The sequence below is a fragment of the Mchenga conophoros genome, linkage group LG7 (assembly GCF_057382185.1).
Source record: "Mchenga conophoros isolate Kocher_MC1m ecotype Shallow Benthic linkage group LG7, M_conophoros_male_GT1.1, whole genome shotgun sequence".
NCBI classification, from domain to species: Eukaryota; Metazoa; Chordata; class Actinopteri; order Cichliformes; family Cichlidae; genus Mchenga; species Mchenga conophoros.
In genome coordinates, this window is record NC_140532.1 from 23,873,813 (window position 1) to 23,896,078 (window position 22,266).

The 22,266-nt window shown below is 40.6% G+C and overlaps 1 protein-coding gene across 2 annotated transcripts in view; it reads right to left on the reverse strand.

Annotated features, from left to right (window-relative positions):
• mgat4c (mgat4 family member C) overlaps positions 1–22,266 on the reverse strand; it is a 129,575-nt gene that overhangs the window by 46,670 nt on the left and 60,639 nt on the right. For both annotated transcript variants that reach the window (XM_085283004.1, XM_085283005.1), the window contains exon 4: positions 16,032–16,115. The gene's annotated coding sequence lies outside the window, so the exon portion shown is untranslated. The remainder of the gene's footprint in view (positions 1–16,031; positions 16,116–22,266) is intronic.

Below are 22,266 nucleotides of genomic sequence, written 5' to 3' on the forward strand. Positions count from 1 at the left end.
AGAATTCTAGCTTCATTTTGCTGATTGTTGAAAATTACATTTATCTGCTGAGAGAAGTTTGGAAATGTCCTCCTTTAACTGGATAAGTCAAAATATTATCAATAGACAGAAAAAATGTCTTAAGTGTTAATGAAAAGTGATTTTCTGTAATTTTCACAAATTGCCTTAAAAAGTTTCGTTTTACCTGTAAGTTTTTTCTGAAATGAAATGTTTTCTGAGATATTTCAGTGTGAAAATCATAAAAAATATTCATTTGAAGTAATCATTATTAAAGGTGTATATTGGAAATTAGGTATTTCAATTGTTGCCATTTTACTCCATCCTTACTTGTTCAACTTTCTGCAAAATCTCACATTAAGACAGTTGTAGAAGTCCTGAGATAATCCAATTCCTCCTTGCTATAATAAAGAAGAAACTCACAGGTAAGACACAAACCTTACTGGAAGTTCTTTTAGTTTTTTATTAGCTTGTTTTCAGTCAAATTCACAATACAATATTCCAACGTTTTGTTTTTAAAGTTATAACGTGTAAATTTTTCACCACTAGACATCTCTAGCAGCCAAATGAGTTATTTTTTCTCACCCCTCCCAAATGAAATGCATTATTCTTCCACTGGTGGCCGTTTTGCTTTGATGTAAACACGAGTGCTTCACCTAAATTTGCAACTAAAAACACATAAAGAGGTGGATGTGTTACCAAGATGGTGAGCTCAGATAGAGTGAAAGAAAACTTTTGTCTAGCGTTTAAAAACAAAAGAGCTGTTCCTGTAAATCGCCATTAAAACCTTTACTGGGAAAAAGCCAGTGGGAGCCATTCATCAAAGCACCTGATCAACTAACACTAGCGTGAAGAAAACTGAACTTTGTAGCTGCTTCATCCACCGCTGTTTGTGTTAGCAAAAAAATCAGCAGTAAGGCAGAATTTGTATTCAACTATGCAGATTACTGTTTAACACCATGTTTAAATTATACAGCTTGCTGAAGGCTCACGGTAGCCGTCCTATTTTACATGGAAGCGATACCTGCAACAAACAGGGGTGAGTCTAAAGGGGCCACGGGGTGTACTAGACCCTATTAACTCATTCACTGCCAGCCATTTTCAAATCAGGTAACTCCCCACTGCCAGGGTTTTTGAGCATTTTTACTCATTTTTGAAGAGCCACAGAAAACTGTGTGTTATGATCATTGTTACGGCCCTAGCTGGGCCTCCTGATACTGCCCTTGTGTGGGTGTGGTGTTTTTCTCCGCCTCCTCCTCTTTTGCTCCACCCCTCTGTCTCTCTCTTGCTCTTCTCTCTCCCCAGGACACAGCTGCTTCTGATTAGCCTCGTTTGCCACCTGGGCCCAGTCAGCTATCACCTCTCTGAGGTCATATAAGCTGAGGATGAGCTGTGAACAGGGTGGGGTGTTCTCTGGTGTCTCTGTGTTGTGTGTGGTTAGCCTGCTCAAAGTGTGGAGTTGTGGAAACAGCATAGCTGCTTTGCGTGAGTAGTGTGGGCTTGTGGGCCTTGGCAGCAGTAAAGCCAGCTGCTGTTAGTGACAGGGTGAGCTTGTGGGCCCCTGGAAGTACCTCCTCGTGGTGTGGAGTTTTTGTTTGGTTGTTGTGTTCTTTGTTGTTGCAACCCTTTTTCTCTTTTTCCAAGTGTTATTGGTAAAACGGCGTTGCCGGCTCTTTATGTTAAGATGATCTATAATAAAGACTATTTTATTTACTGAAAACACTGGTCTGTTTTCCTTTCATTCTGTTCTGGACTCATTTGTTACTGGTCCCCTCACTCACATGCCTAGACCCTTTCGGGGGGAACGTAACAAAGTGGGGGCTCATCCGGGATATGACTGGAAGGAACAGCAATTAGGTTTTAGTGAGTTGTTTGCCGGTGGCTTGTTTAGTTGTATTGTATCTGCTGCGCTCTCTCTCCAGTTAGCAAAGGGGAGTGTCTAGCTGAGCGTAAGCTCCTCCTTCGGGCACTCATTTTTTATTTTTCCTTTGTTATTTTCGGAGTCATCCCGGGTGGGGATTAGTTCCCTGTCGGGGGTAGGCTTGTCGGTGCTTTGTGCACTTGACGCTTAGCCTTTACAGTTGCCTCGAGCCTGGTACACTCCAGAAGCTAACTAGGCTAAGATTTTAGTAGGCAGGTCTGGGGAGAGGGTTGGCGGTATTTTTATTTATTGGTTAACCTGTGGCCACACTTTTCCCGCCTGTTTCTCATTTGTGTATTGGAGGTGGTGCTTCTTTGTTGTTATTGTTAGCCTCAGGTAGTTTTTGTTTTAGAGTCAATGGCTACCTTTGATATTGCAGTGTTTAAGGGTGAGCGTGGTGCAGCGTCTCAGCCCGTTCTGCAGGCGCCAGCTCAAGCTGTAGGTCCATTGGTGTCGACACCTGTTGATCAGGGGCTGCCTGAGGACAAACCCATGACAGTGCCTCGCTTCGAACCCCTCTCCATTGAATCAAGTGAAGGCTCGAAGCTGGATGCTAAGCTCCGTGTCCGTCTGGCTCGTCTCCAGCTGGAGAAGGAGCAGCGTGAGAGAGAGTTCCAGCTGAAAAGGGAGCTAGAGCTTAGGCGTTTGGACGCGGAACTGGCTAGGGCTAGGGAGGTTGAGCTGATGAAGGTGGAGGTGGAGGCAGAGACAGCTGTGAGGTTGCGACAGCTGGAACTCCGGCAAGTTTCCCTTCCTCCGACTGCCTCCATTCGTCAGGCCGACACCTCGTTTGACATAGGGAAAAACAGTCGTCTGGTTCCGATGTTCCGTGACACTGAGGTCGATAGCTACTTCGAGTCGTTTGAACGAATAGCCACGGCCTTGCACTGGCCACGGGATTCGTGGGCCATTTTGCTCCAATGTAAGCTGGCGGGTAAGGCTCAAGAAGTTTGTTCCTCATTGTCAGCTCAGGACAGTCTGAATTATGACAAGCTGAAAAGTGCCATCCTGCTAGCTTACGAGCTAGTCCCAGAAGCTTATAAGCAGCGATTTCGGGGGCTGAAAAAGGTGCAGGGTCAATCCTACCGAGATTTTGCAAGGAAGAAAAGTGTGCTTTTTGATCGGTGGTGTGTGTCCAGCGAAGCTACTGACCTGGCGTCGATGCGTGAATTAATGCTGGTGGAGGAATTTAAGAACTGCATCTCCGAGCAGATTGCAGTATACCTCAGTGAACAGAAGGTTTCCTCATTACAGCATGCTGCAACACTGGCTGATGAGTTTGCCCTCATCCATAAAACCAGTGTCATTAAGCACGACCGACGCGATGACCTAGTGAAGGTTAGTGATGTGCCAGCTAGACAGTACCCAAAGGGTGAGGTACTTGTGTCCCATTCCAAGGCAAAAAGAAAGTGTTTTTTCTGTTTAAAGTCTGGCCATTTAATAGCAGATTGTGGGGCCTACAAACAGAAACAGTCAGTCTTGGGAGTTAGGAGTGTGCCAGCTAACAAAGTCAATACAGGCGTGGTTTCAAGAGCCAAAACAAAGCTCTGTTTCTTCTGCCACAAACCTGGCCACCTGATTGCTCACTGTTTGAAAGAAAACTCAAAGCAAAATCGATCTGCTTTCAAAAGAGTGAACTGTGGTTCACAAACCAACAAAGTTGCCAGTCCTAGGCAACAATCGGCGCATAATTGCTCAGTGGTGTCATTCGGTCACTGTCAGAGATCAACTAATTGTAATCTGCCACCTGTTGACTGTCTTTCGGGTCCAGATGACCTGCAGTGTGACCCATTGTGTACGACACAAACACTCAAACCTGCACCTCTGGGTAACCCGCATGCCTTTCGCCATGACCTAGTGAAGAAGCATCAGAGAAGTGATGCTGTATGGCCTTTTAGCTGCCTGATGGGTCCTCCATATGTGATGGCTCAAACACCTGGCTATCACTTGAGACACTATGTTGAGGGACTTGAGCCAACCCCGTTCAGTGTTTTCAAACCCTCAGAAAGGTCTTGGCAGAGTTGGCAGGGTATGCGTGCATGGTAGGTGATATGTTTAAAAGCTGGGTAGGACGTTCTGTGACAAACCACGGGTTTGTATATATGGGAGGGGATGTTACGGCCCTAGCTGGGCCTCCTGATACTGCCCTTGTGTGGGTGTGGTGTTTTTCTCCGCCTCCTCCTCTTTTGCTCCACCCCTCTGTCTCTCTCTTGCTCTTCTCTCTCCCCAGGACACAGCTGCTTCTGATTAGCCTCGTTTGCCACCTGGGCCCAGTCAGCTATCACCTCTCTGAGGTCATATAAGCTGAGGATGAGCTGTGAACAGGGTGGGGTGTTCTCTGGTGTCTCTGTGTTGTGTGTGGTTAGCCTGCTCAAAGTGTGGAGTTGTGGAAACAGCATAGCTGCTTTGCGTGAGTAGTGTGGGCTTGTGGGCCTTGGCAGCAGTAAAGCCAGCTGCTGTTAGTGACAGGGTGAGCTTGTGGGCCCCTGGAAGTACCTCCTCGTGGTGTGGAGTTTTTGTTTGGTTGTTGTGTTCTTTGTTGTTGCAACCCTTTTTCTCTTTTTCCAAGTGTTATTGGTAAAACGGCGTTGCCGGCTCTTTATGTTAAGATGATCTATAATAAAGACTATTTTATTTACTGAAAACACTGGTCTGTTTTCCTTTCATTCTGTTCTGGACTCATTTGTTACTGGTCCCCTCACTCACATGCCTAGACCCTTTCGGGGGGAACGTAACAATCATATAAACGCTGAACCTACCAAAATGAAGAACAGACTCTCTTCTTTCATCCAAAAAAAAAGCTTGTTTCTACCATTTTCCATTCTTTAGTAATCAGCTGTAGAAGAGAGGTGGGTTCCACCAAAAATGCCTGTTTTGACCAAAAAAAGGGAGAAAACGAGCTTTTTGTGAAAAATACATTTCAAGCAGAAAAGTGCTAATATTTCTTGCTTTGTGACACCTCTAACATATAAAATAGTTTTTCACTTCTATAAAACAGAAATAACACTGAGAAAGGTTATGTTTTAGCAAAACAATTTATTTACAAATATATGAAAAAATAAAATGTATTCTAGCCCCTCCCATTGAAAAACGTAATTGACGTCTATAGACGTCAATGGCAGTGAATGAGTTAATTACAAGGCTTTTGTAAACTTTTTCAGATTGAAATTGACATAATACAAATTGTGTGTGAAAAACCTTTTTCACAAACCAATAATATTGTAAATGGGCCAGTAATTATGAGCTACGGACAACTTGTTGCTAGTAAGTTGTTAAATTAGACATTGAATTATTATTAATATTCATTAGCATTTACACTATCATAATTTTATGTCTTCAGCTACACAAAAACTTTGCATCAAAGCACAGGGCAAACTTCAGAATGCTGATATCCTCACTTTTCTTCATTGTAGCCACCACATTATCTTTGAAAGGCTTACAAACTCACTTATTCACTTACACACTAAAACATGCACAAAAACTCATAAACATGAACACACACCAATCTACCTCATCCAGGAGAAAAAAACACTGTCAGAACTTGTTTTCCCTCCTATTAACGTCAGAGTAAAGGTAAATGTTTTCTGCCTTAGTTTGGATTGCTTATATTTTATTTGACCTTTTACTGTCCTTGAGATTATGTTGAGAAAATGTTTTCATTAAAATTTAATATAGCACATAACACACATTCAAAGGGTTGAGTTGTTTTTTTTACAGATGTTTTCTGCCTTTAAACTCTTTTGAATATTTATTATTGCTCATTAATAAGACCAATGTATTTCTTATTCGATTACTCAATTAATCAATGGAATAATCAACAAAAGACTCGATAACTAAAATAACCGATAGCTGCAGCCGAAGACTGGATCCAGATCTACATTCGCTCCAGCGTTTTTCCCTGTCTGTGGAAAGATGTCAGTCCAATGTTTACCTCTTTTCTAAATGATGACAGCGATAGTGAGGTGAGTAGCTGAGGATATGCTGAAGTTTTCTGTCAGTAAGACGGCTGTTTTTGCTATTATCAGCCTCTGTTAGCCGCTGTTAGTGAAACTGTCTTTGAAGTGAATGTAACTTTGTTTGACTTTGACACTAAATGAATGAACTATGCTATGTGAGAAAGTAATCAAACGGTTTATCAGATGGAAAGTGTGACTTCAAGCCTACCATTAGCTGGCATAATGTTAGCTTATAATGCTTATAATTTCGTAATGTTTAGCTTATAACTTGCTGTAGTTGTTGTTTAAAGCCCTCACTTCAGATCAGGAAATGAGGGTTGAGGTGAGAAGGAAGAGGATTTTATTGCTGCTGGCATTGTTTCTTTCCGTTCCTGCAGACACAAATTGAAATGTTCCTCCACGGCTCCTATGACTTCTCTTCTTCTCAATCTTTAATGTTATTAATATGTGGCTGGTCTCTAGCCACTCACATAAAATTTGATTAGTCGAAAGAAAGACCTATTGTATCCACTGTATTCCAATATGGTGGGGGAACATGGCGTAGTCCGCAAACCGCAAATCCACTCTTATGTATTTTTAATGAATTAATTCTAAATTTATGAGAATGGATCCATTTGTTGAAAGACATAATTACACACTGTTTTGCTTTGAGGATCACTATGGGCACAATATGCAATACTCAAGCACTGAATTGAAATACCCCTTGCCATTTCACTCACAGCAAAACTGAAGCATGATGATGTATCAAATTGGTATTATGTTACAGAAATTGCATTTGAGAGTTGGCTAATGAACAAATGATTAAATATTTGAAATCAATTTGGTCATCCAGACAGAAAACGTATCTGCTGGTTTGTCTGATTTTAAAATGACACGCTGAAGTGCACAGTGAACCGGCGAATTCAAAGATATTTCTTATATCAATAGTTGAAAGCAAGAAATCACTTGCAACCCTCTGAAGGCTGAAATTTAGATACGTCCTTGAATCCACTTAACACTTGCACACTGTATAGCCTAAAACAGCCTGCATCTCTCTGTCTTTGTGCCATTGTTTTTATTTCTCCCAATCTCCCACTCTGTGAGAACGGTTCAGCCTTTCATAGTCTCCAAATCCCACACCTCCCAGAGCAAATGCGTCTGCTCATCACACTTTCTCCATTCTCTTCATGTTTCTTCCTTTTTTCTAGTGTGTTTCTGGGATTTCGGTAACATTTTCACAGTGCCAGATCCTTGCCTTGAGACAGCGTGCATGTGCCCACACCTCTCCACCTCCTAAAATACACATACATAAACACAATGAAAGCAGATATGCACACGCCTCGCCTGGAGCCAGGCCCCTCTGTGCTAGTCTACCTCAGAGAAGCCGAAGCTTGGCATAGAGAGGAGGTTCCGGTGGATTCTGTGCTCCGCCTGCCAATGCTGCTCTTTTGATCTGCAGCCAGCTGATGACAGATCTACATTAAGCTCATAGTCTTCACTCCTTCGCTCTGTTTCTCCTCTCCTTTTTCCTGACACTGGGGCAAGATGCTACCATAAGTCAACGAGCATTGGTGGGAATCAAGATTTATATGGGGTTGACTTGTCAAGTCTCTTCTCACACCGAGCTGAGAGAAATGAAGAAGGCTGAGAGGGTTACCAGCATGCAGAAAAATATGTGGGTGTACGCTAAAGATAGCGCCATTCCAACAATCTAGGGGCAAGCTTTACACATCTCTGATGTGCACCTCCAAGAAAAATCCACACTTTAATGCGTTAACTTTAACACTTACGGATATTGTTAAATTATTTTTCTAAAATGAAACTAAATAACCTTGATAAAAGGCCGTCTCCTGCAGTTAAGACACACTGAAGTAAGAAAGTAGCAAATCTTGTTAAGATGTTATCACAATCATTAGGAGACTATGAGGTTGCAAATGATGTAAAAAATGTGTTTGTCTCCTCTTATGATGAATTTCTGTCTTTGTGAGTGATGAATGTGGAAAATATGTTAAGACAGAAGTCATGGGGTGTGAGTAACTGACACTAAAAATTAGACATTTAAGTATAGTCAGTGAACAATAGTTCACAAAACTCTATTAGAAGCAAGAAAAAAGAAATAGCTTTCAAGAGTAACTTTCACTCAGCTGAAAAAGGGAATGTTAAGATTTAGAGGCAATTTTAATTTGCAATGAAAGCATGTTATATGTCTAAGCTATGAATTCTCCTGGTGGGGTTCAAATTTAATTAGAAAATGAAAAGCTTAACAAACATTAAGGGTTTCTAATATGTCTGGTGGTTCAGCATGCATAAAAACGTTCTAACAAAGACATGTAATTTCAAAAGCTGGAATCAATACCGTTCCTTCTACTCATAACCTCATCAGAAACAGCTACTTTGTTCAGTTGATCAACTGTTATTAGAAACGGACTAGGTAGCCATGTTTCTGCAAACTACTTGTGCAGAAATTGTCCTCATCCACCTTAATGTTTGTGTTATGATGCATTTATCCAAACTGATATGTGCCAATAAAAAACTGCACTACAGCAGAAGGGTGAGCGTGATGGCTAACAGCTGCTGATGAATGAGGAGTGACGGGCAGTGATGGAGACTCACCATTAGAAAAAACACAACCAGCTGTTATTTCTAAAGCGGATAATTTGCTTATTCCTGCACTATGCAGCAGGAATGGCTTGCCATCATATTATTTGGCATGGCGGGTGGTTTAGAGTGAGGTGTGACTTTGTGGTAATAGGTGACAATGTCTTTTTTGTTTTAGTCACTAACATTCTCAATCTTTTTTCACACTCAGTATAATTTTAAAGATGAAGAAGGGGGAAAGGAGATAATGTTCAACAGGAGCCAGCTGTATTTTCTTTGTGTGTGTTTGTCATTACAGAGCTGCACTTTGATTTACTGGTGTGCTGGTTTTGTGTGGGCTGTAAATTGGTAATCTGTCTGTCACAGTGCTATTCAAATGGTCACTGCAAAGCTCCTGTGAAGAGATCAGGCTTGTGACCTATGGTACACTTTTAAAGATCATTTGGGAGGTACGAAGAGTAGATTGCAGACATATGGAAAAGTAAACACACACCTTGTGCTTTCATCTTTGCTGTGTTTGGATTTTAGCGCTACTGATGCAGATATTTCACGCAGAGACAGAAAACTGAACAAATATGAGAGTAATCATGAGAGTAAGGGTGCATGTGGGCACAAGAAAGAGAAGGCATGATGATAGCAATGCATTTGCTGTGAATGTGTACCTCATACCTAACACTCACAACATAGCTGCCTAGAACTAGCATTCATTATCACTGCATCTATTGTGAAACATCCTTAAAATGTCAGCTGAAACGTGTTGGAAATGCATTGAAATTATGGCATCCTTTCAAGCTGTCTGTGACCATGTTGCATCAATTTAACATGAATTAAAATGTTATTGCAATGTGTTCTGTGAAAATAACTTATTTGGGCTCTATGATGTGTGTTTCCATGAATACGTTTCACTTATTCAGTGGTTTCAGATCAGAATCACCGAGGATCATAAAGTAGACTGTTGCTTAATTGGTCTGTTTTAGCAAATTTGAGTCAGTTTTACCAAACTCTATTGTAAACACAATTTTCTTTGCTGCAGGAAATTTATGGATTCCTGCAGCCAGTTTCAAAAAATGTGTTTCTTTTGCTGATAGTAGAGCCAAGCATATGTTAATTTCCTGTCCTCATACACGACACTGCATGTGATATTCTTCAAACCCAGCTCTTCTAGACTTGCCTGATTTGAAATCTAAGCCATGCTCTGTGCCATGCTGTCCTGTAGAAGAAACAGCTGTTTGCATGAATGTTTAATGTACACCCACACTGGTATGCCATTTCAACAGATGAGAATGTGGAGGATCACCTCAATCCTTGATTTAAGCTATTTGAAGTCCCTGCCATTTCAGAATGTCAAATGCCTCATTTTCTGGAGAGCGCCACTTAAAAATGTTATAGGTTAGCAAAGCAACAGCAGCAACAACAGTTTACTCAAACTGTGGCACATACAGTACAGTGATACACGTATATATATATATATATATATTAGGGGTGCAACAATACTTGTATCGATATTGAACCGTTCGATACAGTGCTTTCGGTTCGGTACGCATATGTATCGAACAATACAAAATTTTAAATTTATTTTATCAACTTTCCTTCTGATGATGCTGTCTGTGTTGAGCGCTCAGTGGATCTGCGCTCGACAGTGCAGCCTAGGCGGAGTAGTCGAACGCAGATTCACTGAGCGCAGGGGAAGCTAGCGAGACAGCAGTTAAGCTCTCCTTGCAACATGGCAAATTGAACCTCCCCTACCCTCATTCAGATCTGGCGTTTGGAACTATTTTGGTTTTCATGTGAAGTATGACCCTGAAGGTAAGCGCGTCATGGGCAAAAGTAAAACAGTATGTTGGATGTGCCACGCAATGCTCAATTACATGGGTGGGAACTAGTGTGTTAGCGCAGTTAGCTCGTTAACGTGTTAGCCGTCTAGCCCCACGCACGGGGCCCAGAAGAAGCGGATAGTATAGCTTTTATTTTGGAAAGAGCCATTTCTCTGTAATAAAGTCTCTTTTCCAAAGATGAGTGATTCCTCAATCAGATACAGGGCTCGCAAAATCTCTAGCCCGACGTCCCGGGGCTAGCGATTTTTCCAGTCGGGCTACCAAAATCTATCTCTTCCCTGCCCGTCAGCCTATCGTAGGAAGGAAAAATATATGTCAATGCTTTTGCATTCTTTCGGAAATGTAGCTGGGTAATTATGTCATTGGCATCGGTGAGCCACTGTCAATATGTGACATATTGAAATCGCGTTTGAATTTGCGCTTGTTTTTTGCTTTCACTTTGCAATCGCGCGAACTGTGTATAGAGAGCGACAGCACTGATCTGTGAGTGATGATAATTTGTGCACCAATTCCTCTGACATCGTCTTATCAATCGTTAGCTTACTATGCAAACATGATAAGTGGAATCTCCCGCAGCAAGCTTAAACATGTGAGAGGTTGATCGCGCAGAGAATCGCTGAGCTTATGTGAGTGCGTGTGTAAAAGCAGCAGGATATATATTTTAGTTCTGCTGAGCCAAATAAGACAGGTCAGGGTGAAGAAGTGACAGCCAAAGAAAAGTTTACCACAAAACGGAAAAGTTATGACAAATCAGACTATAAGGCAAAAAGAAAGTGCAGCTTTATGGTTTCATGGACAAAAGAATTTCTGTGGCTGCAATATGACGAGCTATATAACCGGGGCTGCACATAAGTGGTCCGCAGGTGCGCATTCGCTGTCAAAATAAAGAAAAAAAAACGCGCACAAGATATGAAGTTGCAACGCGTGTTTGCATACATAAGATTTTCTGGAGGAGGACAGACATTTGTTTAAAACTCTTAAAGATGTCGAAGAAGCTCCTTTAAGCACTTTGGTGTTCCTCTACCTCCAAAGAAATGTCAGAAGGAGTCCGAACCACAAAAGAAGCACGTATTCTCGAAAAAGTGGTTGCAGGAGGTGAGCTGGCTTCAAACAAATGATGAACGCACAGAGATGTGGTGCGGAATGTGCCGTGAAAATCCCACTCTAGCGGACAAAAACAGTGCTTTTTATATGGACGCAAACACGCGTTGCAACTTCTTATCTGGTGCGCGTCTTTTATTTTGACAGCGAATGCGCACATGCGGACCACCTATGTGCATCCGTGTAAATAACATAATGTTCTGCCGGGTGTGTTGTTGGTTTTCTCTCGATTTCTGAGTCGACAAGTGCCTTTGTTACTGGGACCAGTCATTAAGAAAGGCCCCCATTAGAACCCATGAGAAATGCAAGAAATGCATTATTGCTCAGTCTGCAATATCTGAAAACACCAATTGCAAATAACATACTAAAAATAAACCTGAAAAATCTGTTTAGAACAGTGTACTATGTTGCAAAGAGTGAACTACCAATGGCAAAATTTAGCAGTCTTTGCAAACTTCAAAAAGCAAATGGCTTAGATCTTGGTTCCACTTGCCTCTTACCTGTGACTTCAGTGGAAATTTCAAATTCAGGATCTGACACAGACGGATTCATGTCCTACACAGTTCTTACAAGTTCATAGAAATTTCTGTTCAATTAGAACCAAGTATTTGAGTTGATGATTGTAATTTTTATACAATGTTGTAATTTGTTTATCAACAATTTTTTGATTAATGTTTTGTTTCCGTTACAATATTATACTTTAATGTATAATATTGTAATGGAAACAAAACAGGAAACAAAGCATCAATCAAAATATTGCTCTCTTTTTTATTCGGGCTACTTAAATTTATTTTGGGCTACCAAAAACTGAAGAGTCCCTGCGCGAAGGGCTACCGGGGATTTTGACATTTTGCGAGCCCTAAGATATATTTATTTTTTTATTACTTTTTTGTTTCAGCAACATTAAATTTAAAAACTGTACATTTGAGTTAAAATATATATTTATAATTTTAATAAATGACAAATTAAAAAGGTATGAACATTTTTTTTTGTATCGAAAATATATCGAACCGTGACACCAAAGTATCGAACTGAACCGAACTGTGAATTTTGTGTATCGTTGCACCCCTAGTATATATATATATTAGGGGTGCAACGATATTCGTATCGATATTGAACTGTTCGATACAGTGCTTTCGGTTCGGTACGCATATGTATCGAACAATACAACATTTGTAATTTATTTTATCAATTTTCCTTCTGACGATGCTGTCTGTGTTGAGCGCTCAGTGAATCTGTGTTCGACTACTCCGCCTAGGCTGCACTGTCGAGCGCAGATCCACTGAGCGCTCAACACAGACAGCATCGTCAGAAGGAAGAGCGCAGGGCAAGCTAGCGAGACAGAAGTTAAGCTCTCCTTGCAACAGGCAAATTGAACCTCATTCAGATCTGGCGTTTGGAATTATTTTGGTTTTCATGTGACGTATGACCCTGAAGGTAAGCGAGTCATGGACTAAAGTAAAACAGTATGTTGGATGTGCCATGCAATGCTCAATTACATTGGTGTGAACTAGTGTGTTAGCGCAGTTAGCTCGTTAACGTGTTGGCCATCTAGTCCCATGCCGGAGCGATCGACGGTAGCTCGTTAACGGAGATTTGCCGTGTTGTGGCGTTAAGGTCATTTCAACGAGATTAACCTGAAAGCACTAGTGGGAACACAACAAATATGACTGCACATTTACGCCGACATCATCCTAGTGCAAAGACCAAAACAACAAGCATGCTACTAACTTTAGCCGAGTCATTTAGACAGCTGTTAGCACATGATTCTCCTTATGCTGCTGAGAATATAGCCCAGAAGAAGCGGATAGTATAGCTTTTATTTTGGAAAGAGACATTTCTCTGTAATAAACTCTCTTTTCCAAAGATGAGTGATTCCTCAATCAGATACAGGGCTCGCAATATCGCTAGCCCGACGTCCCGGAGCTAGCGATTTTTTCAGTCGGGCTACCAAAATCTATCTCTTCCCTGCCCGTCGGGCTATTGTAGGAAGGAAAAATATATGTCAATGCTTTTGCATTCTTTCAGAAATGTAGCTGGGTAATTATGTCATTGGCATCGGTGAGCCACTGTCAATATGTGACATATTGAAGTCGCGTTTGAATTTGCGCTTGTTTTTTTGCTTTCACTTTGCAATCGTGCAAACTGTGTATAGAGAGCGACAGCACTGATCTGTGAGTGATGATAATTTGCGCACCAATTCCTCTGACATCGTCTTATTAATCGTTAGCTTACTATGCAAACATGACAAGTGAAATCTCCCGCAGCAAGCTTAAACATGTGAGAGGTTGATCGCGCAGAGAATCGCTGAGCTTATGTGAGTGCGTGTGTGAAAGCATTTCAGTTCTGCTGAGCCAAATAAGACAGGTCAGGGTGAAGAAGTGACAGCCAAAGAAAGCTTACCACAAAACGGAGAAGTTATGACAAATCAGACTATAAGGCAAAAAGAAAGTGCAGCTTTATGGTTTCATGGACAAAAGAATTTCTGTGGCTGCAATATGATGAGCTAAATAACCAGGGCTGCACATAAGTGGTCCGCAGGTGCGCATTCGCTGTCAAAATGAAAAACACGCACAAGGGTTAGGGTTAAATTTAAAAACTGTACTTTTGAGTTAAAATATATATTTATAATTTTAATAAATGACAAATTAAAAATGCATGAACATTTTTTTGTATCGAAAAAATATCGAACCGTGACACCAAAGTATCGAACCGAACCGAACCGTGAATTTTGTGTATCGTTGCACCCCTAATATATATATATATATATATATATATATATATATATATATATATATATATATATATATAGTAGTTGGTACGAGACATAGTAGTCGTTTAATCTAATTGTTTTGCATTTTTATTGATACCCAAGGCAGGTAAATAATTGTGTTCTCATCTTATGCAGCCATCTGCCACCAGATGGAGCATCACTGTTGAGAAACGCCATGAATCCTTTAATCTCAACGGGGCCTTTTTGTTAACACTATTATCACTACTTCAATTAAAGGCTAAACATTAGATTTCGGAGACAACCATCATAAACAAGCTTTATCTGAAAGGTGGATGGGCTTTCCCTTAGCGATAGAAAGAGGAGTTCAGTCGTTTGGGTGGAGCACAGAGTAGAGCCGCTGCTACACATCGAAAGGAGGCAGCCGAAGTGGGCTTTTCCTGGGTAAGGTGTTCTGACTGGGCATGTCCTACTGGTAGCAGGACCCATGGTAGACTCTGGCCCCACTGGCTCAACATTTCCCCAGATAAGCTTGAGGAAGTGGTTAGGAGATCCTTCTTCAGTTTTCTGGAAAGTAATTTGTCAGATTTTATAATACTTTTTTTTAATTTTACAATATGCTAAATTTTGTGGTAACATGTTTTCATATCGTATTTAACATCTGTCTATTTAAATTTGCTTTTCATTTTCTGAAGTATAACGAGCAATGTTGATACTGCATGTGAGGTGCCACACAATTAAGAAGCATGATTTGTTATTAAAGAATTAATAACAAAGAATTAAAGAATGATTAATGGGTTAAAATGCCTTTGTTTAATGAATTTTTGGCATTAAATGGTTCTCAGATTTAGTAATAGCATATGTACATATATCAGTTATTATATCACTTAAAAAGACAAGAATTAGGTGCAACAGTTTGGCTTTTTTATTGTAGAGTACACATTGTTACAGTACCAATAAACTTATCAGTGTCATATAATCATAGTAACATCAGTATCTCATTCAGAGAATCATGCACACCTGTGGAGATAGCTAATAGCTCGATGCTACTCTAAAACTGAGGTGATAAACTTCAATTGTGCACTAGCCAGTAAGGAATAATAATAATAATAAGGAAGTAAACACAGCTGATTTAACAAGTGAAATCCCAGTATATATTAATGAAAAATCACACCACATGTGCACAAACACAGATTTGTCTTGTCACGTTGTTTTGCATTCATATTTCAGAATCAAATTAAGAGGCCACTTTGGGTTTTTGCATTTCACCTAAACAATAAGTACTTCCTTTTCTTTTTACCAGGTTCCTGTAATCTTACACCATCTATCTGCAAAAAGCACTCCAGTGAAATAAACTAAAATGTAAACACCACAAGTGGAATATGTTGTCCTGTACAGAAGAGCAATGCGACCGTCGATATGGCTGCGGGTTTACAATTGTTGTACTTGGCGACTGCTGTCTGTATCACGCAAGTGTGAAAAGCAATAACACCACCAAAGTGCAACTGTTCGCGGTCAATATTTTCTCTCCCTGATAAACCCTCTGGGCAGAAGCGCTCCTTAGTCTAGCCAACGCAAACACAGCTTTGCAGCTTCAATCTGTCACACAGTATGAATATGGAGCCAAAAATAAATAAATAAATAAATATTATCATTGCAAATCCTTTTCTTGTCACTGTGCATTCTCAGTTTTACAAAGGAATCATCGAAACAAAGTTTAAGCACTCCCAAAAATGTTTCCGATTTCTCCTAAAACTAAATTAGCCTTCATTGCTCCTGAGCTGCGAGTCTGATTTGCTTTACCTTTTCTAATGTCACTGCTCTGCAGGGGATTTACATTTACTTTGACTAGACACAAGCACACTGCAGATTTGCGACACACATGCAAAAACAAAAAAGGCATTTAAACGCACCTTGTAAAAGTCAGATGTGTCTGTAGGAGAAAGTCTGCAGGTTGACATGGACGGGATACATGAGCACGTCTACCTCAGCTATATCTGGAAAAACAAAGACACCCAAAATGCCAAGGTTATTTCACACATCATTTACAGCATGTAGCCTTATGCACACATCAATATAGAGAGCAGTGAGTTATCCACATATCCTATAATGCCATAATGATGGAAACAGGAGTGCGTGGGAAACATGAGATTTACAAAGTTTACAGAGATACTGTTCCAACTTACAGCACCCACACAGCACTCATGCACACCTACAGACACATGCGTTAGCACCCCCCACCCACCGTCCACACACACACACACACACACACACACACACACACACACACACACACACACACACACACACACACACACACACGCACATATGCACACACAAACATACATACAATAAACAAGCATTCAATTCCCAAAGCAGCTATAAGGCTCAACACACTCTGTTACCCAGTGGCTTACTTTTAAAGATGAATCTCAAGAGTCCCCTAAGGAAAACAGCACTTTGCCAGGAGATGTCCAGGAACGTTAACTGTCACCGTCTCTCTCCACACTCAGACACTGACGGCTGTGATGAGAAGGTGCAGTGCTCCCACACTGAGGCAGGGTAATTGGCTAGAGATGATGGGCCATAAACATACATCACAGGGGCGGCGAAGCGCCAAGCAGACAGCTAACTAAGATTCTCCTTTGACTGCGTGGCTCTTGTTTGTTGTATGCACACGTACACACATGCTCCTCATTGTCTTCCTTTCCCTGGATATTCACGCTCTTTGAACACAGGGGCTAGCCTCCAATTTTCATAGCTCAAAAAAAAAAAAAGATCCTGCCATTCTCTTTAATCTATCACCATAAACCTGATATGGCACATTGTATATTCTGTTCAGACCCTTTCACCCATTTCTTGGCATCATGACCATACCCAGAGGATGCTCTTTCCTGGCATTATCATCCACTGATATATAATAGGCACTACCCATTCAAAATGCATCATCACCATAACAGATAGGATGCCCTCTGTCTCACCATTACTACCACTACACAGTGGAGGATAATAGGCTATGCGCTCCTGAGGTGCTATCGCCACGGCACAGACTTTCCTTCTATTACCATAACACTTCTGTCATAATAAGCTGAGAGAGCCTCGCAGTCATGACCACAGCTCTCTGAGAGGAGGTCAGTCATGTCATACTGTTTGCTCACACGCTGGTAATTGGGAGAAATAAGGCTGGGTAAGGAAGTAGCAGTGGAGCTGCCCTTTCTTCTCAGTGCTTGCTGTGCAAGGCAGCTATGATGCTATGATCCAGCAGCGCTGCTCAGCCGTTTGTTGTGTTTTAAAAAGCAGTGAAATAAAGTCAACAAGGAAAACAGTGCCAGCTAATTTGGCTCGCAAAATTGCAGCTGTTTGCGACATCTTATGACGCTCCCTCATATTGGACAGCTCCTATGAAACAGAACTCCCCGTCCTAATGCCGTAAAATGAAATGGGGGAATTATATCAATAAAAATATACTTCATTCATCATACGCTTCTTTTCTGGGTTTTACAGATTTAGTTTGACAGATTTGCATGACCACATTTTTCTTCCTGGACACGCGACAACCTAAAGACCCCTTCACTCTCTCAGCAGACTAGAACTTCAAGGGGAAGAGTAAAACTGATGGCACGGAGTGGAGACAGGGGGGTACAGGCAATGTGCTCATTATTCAGAGAGACACTCGAGGCCACAGGAACCGGCACACTTCATTTTTCTTGTCAAACTTTGACTGGCTTAATGGCATGTTCACAGCAAGCGGTGAGACAAAGAGATGGTGTGGCCAGGCCAGCATGTGGAAGTAGTGTCAATCACAACACAGGCCGCCATCGTAGTGGTGGATAGCCTACATTCTTTTAAACGGTAGATCGCCTGAGTTGCCAAAGCTCCTGAACGTGACATTGTGGCAAATAAATATGTCTCGTCTGTCAGGGAAGGAGAAGGGAAATATAGTAAGGCTAGTTTTCAAAGAGCAAGCTAAAATATGGTCTCAATTATACTCGTAACTACTGAGAGGCACAGATGCTCCTATTGTTCCTCCCATTCCACATCTTTCTGAACCCTATGTCAATATTGCCTTCATTACTGGTGCCATCGATATGGAAGGCAGCTGCCAGAAAACCCGGCTGTATCCACAACCCATCATCCAAACACCAATTAATCATCCGCCCAGCAATTACACAATATACCTTTCACTAATTTCAAACACAGTGATTCTTTTTCTGTTTCATTTATATACAAGAAGCTCTCATGTTTGCAAGTCATGCAAAGCAGTCTCTTTCTGTTCTATATATTCCCTGGACTGGAATTGTATTTTGATCAGAGAGATGATGGGGCAGGTGTTTTGGTGCGGCTTCATGTCAGCGAGAAGCCTCATTCCATCGCAGTCCAATCTCTAGGCATGGCAGTGGGCTGCTGTGTCAGACAGCCTCTTTTGTTCAACTCCTAATTGGGATAATTTATTGTTCTAACAGGAAGAGCAGCTGTGGCTTTACGGCGTAGCACCAATTAAATCCAGATGCTAGAGTGAAAAGATGGGGATGAACGTGACTTGGGGACCAATCGCTAATATTAATTCAGATCCCTGTGAGATACATGTAACAAGCTGGGATGAGAGATTCTTTTCAACACATTGCTTTTGGGCTGATACTGAAAATGTGCAATTTTGAGGGAGATTCGTGAAAATGGTCACGATCAGATCTCTCAGACATTATGAAAGATTTCGAACAATGAATGAAATTATGTGCTAGATTAAACAGAAACGAAGATCTCGGGGACAAGGACTGTGGCTGCAGCGCATGAACAATCACTGGATTCTGAAATCTTGCTCTAGTTTAACTGTTGTTAAAGAAGTTTTTCCACCCAAAATGGCTCTGACACAGGATCAGGTGAATATGAGCGTGAGATCTGGGGAATAAGGGGAGCAACTGAGTGAAATCAGGTCGCTGTAAAGATTTCTCCAGGGCAGGTCTAACCCCGCCATACTGTGCTTGGCCCGCCTGCCTCTTCAGTCGAGGCTCTTTAGACGAAGAGCCCTGGGGACAGACACAAATGTGAGTAACACAGAGAATGGAGGCAGCATGAGGTCAGCACCTCAGAGCTGCAGCTCAAATGGTAATCGCAGATACATAGTGACTCCTTAAGGCTTAAAATTCAGAGGGAAAAGAGAGCAAATAGTGAGAACATCCATAGAAAGAGCCTCCTTTTGTTTCTTAATTTGACTTCGCTCTAAAGTTTTAATGAAGTGTGCTTTGCAGCTATTTACTGTAAACAGGAGGTATGACATGTTTAATATCTAAACTGCTTACATAGAATTGCAAATTTCTTCAACAACAAGAAACTTTGCTTTGGATTTTGGTTGTAAAATGCAAAAAGAAAGAAAATTCTCATCTTTGAGGAACCATTTTAAATATTTCTCTAGCACAAAATGGTTAAGGAGTATGGTAATATGTAGAGCACAAGGTAAAATCTAGGCAGAGCTCGTTTCTTTCTGTCCATTTTAAGACGGTAGTACCTTGTGAATACCTTGTGCTACCATGATACACTAAATATCCCCATAAAGCTAGCCTTCTCTTCTTTCCAGAACTGTTTGAATTTTTTCTCTAAAATTTTGTCTCGCTTCTAAAATAAAGACTTCAGAATGACTCCTTGACAGCCATTCAGCCACAAACAGTAGATGGATCAACTGAAAGGCCAAATGGATCTCTTTGGCTCTGTGTCATGGCTGTATTTTTTTCTATTTCTGTGAGAACAGATACTGTTCATCTGCTGTTCTCATTGTCCAGATTCCTCAATTTTTTTAAGAACACACTGCACACCATTCATGCATGTCATGTCAAGTTTTCAGCTAATAGCTGTTTGGGATTCACATTCATGGTGCAAAAATGATATTTTATGCCTTTTTAACTCATGTATAATATATTTAACTAAATGGGAACAACATATTTCATGGAAGTGGCTTAACAAACAAACATATGGCTGAAAATGGCCAGGTACGAGGACTGGATTGAAAAGAAGTGAAAAAGCAGCCATTGTCTGAAGAAAAACTTTGAAAGACTATCACAAAGCTTGCAGGATTACTGCTCAAGATCATTTTTTAAAAATCTGTCTCTGTGTTAGCAAAATATAAAATACTTAGGCTTTCACACAATCCTTCGGTTTTTATGCCCGTCTATGCAGACAGCCATATTTATTACATCAAAATTATGCTAAATCATGCTGCTTTTATAGATGTCACCTGTTACATAATCCACATTCCTCATTTATAACCTATTACTGGAACAATTGCACTGCAGTGGATAGTTAACTATTACTGTGTACTGATGATATTAATAATTAGCTAAAGAAGATGGCTTTGGGCGCTGGTTCAGCTCAGTTATGAGCAGGTGCCCATATACCGCATGGCTGAAAGCAGCCGGCCCTGGTTCAAGTCCGACCAGTGGCTCTTTGCTGCACATCTTCCCCTCTTTCTTTCTCTACGCTTTCCTGTCAATCTTCTCTGTTTCTATCAATAAAGCCAGTTAAAAGGCCAAAAAAAAAAAAAAAAAAAAATCCAAGGCAGGTATTACTAGTGTCAACGAGTAGGAGAAACAAAGTTTAATCAGTTAGTTTCAAATACTTTAATTAGTTATACTTCATATCCCTAAACCTTTATCACCAGCTCCAGTCAATTTGATTATGTATTATTACTTTATTTTTAGTTTTTAATTTCATTCATTGATTTTGCACAAATATCATCATATAAAGTGATTAAAGAAGGTGTGATAAAATGCAGATACCACACAAGGCAGTAATCTTTGAGAATTTCGAGATGCCTGAAGACTGAATGAAGCTGACCTGATAATGACTGGATCATATTTACAACATGGCTGAATGGTTCTCCTTCTAGAAATTAAAGATGGAAGGAGTTCATGATATTGTACACCTCTGTAACATCTCCCGCTAAATGCATTCTTGCCACGCAGCTCCTGTGTATTTCATTACATTCTACATTGTACAACAGACTTCAAACCCCGAAGACAATATCAAATAGCTGTTTGCAGTAGCCTTGACAACAGTGGCTGTTTTCCATCTCCGACTTAACCTCTCTTCTTTTCTCTCACTTTCTTAGATGTCGTCAGAAGTGCCATAAGTTGTCCAAATAGCAAGAAACCTTGGAACTTTATGAGGATAAAGAGCTCTGACCCAATTAGCCGTCTTTGTTAAATAAAACTCCACCGGCCTGCATTTAAACCACCACATAGCCCTCTGTTCACCTCCCCTGCTTGTGTTTTTACAGTACAAAGTGATTACAGATTTAATTAGCTGAGGACCTTGCTTCAGGGAGTCTCCTAAATCCATATTGATATTTCTGCAGTGTTCAGAACAAGAGGCCTGGACTCTGTGAGGATGACTTACGAGGGTGGCGGCATAAAAATATAATGACGATGTGATTTTCAACTTTTACCAGGCTCTGTTTACTTTTCCCTCTGAGACTAATTTTACAGTAGTACGATGCAGCGAGAATTATGCAGCGAGCAAAGAGCAGTTCAATGCCATCTTGCAGCAAGAGTCGTGGATTTTAACAAATCTCCTGTCATGAAAGCTCGTTTTCTGCTTTTGACACGTGGAGAAATTTAATGTAAGTTTATATACTTCAATTCTATATTTATTACCTTTGCCAAGTGGGTTAAGGATTTGTTAGCGTTTAAGTGTGTGTGTGTGTGTCTATCTGTAAGCTCAAAAAGTTATGAATGAAAGGGATATCGAGTGAGGTCATGTTAACAATCCATTAAAATTTGGCTTACAGCCAATTTCTTCAAGGTTAGCTTAATGATTTATTGGTTTTTTTATGACTTAAAAACTATGATTCTTACAAGTCAGGTGTATATTGCCAACATGAAGAAAGTATCTTATAATATTTAAAGTATGATGTCACATTTGACCTCTGACCTCCCCTTTATGGTCAACAGACTGATTTAAAGGTCAACATGATATTAATGCTATACAGAACTATTTTATTTATCTATTTTATTTATATTGACAGCATATAGGCATGCTGGGGTATTATGATATCATGGGGTCTCTAAATATGTAACTTTAGACCTCTGATTTCATCTTCGAAGTCAAATAAGGTCAAACTTTTATAAAAACAAAAAATGTTTAAACCTATGCGTCAAA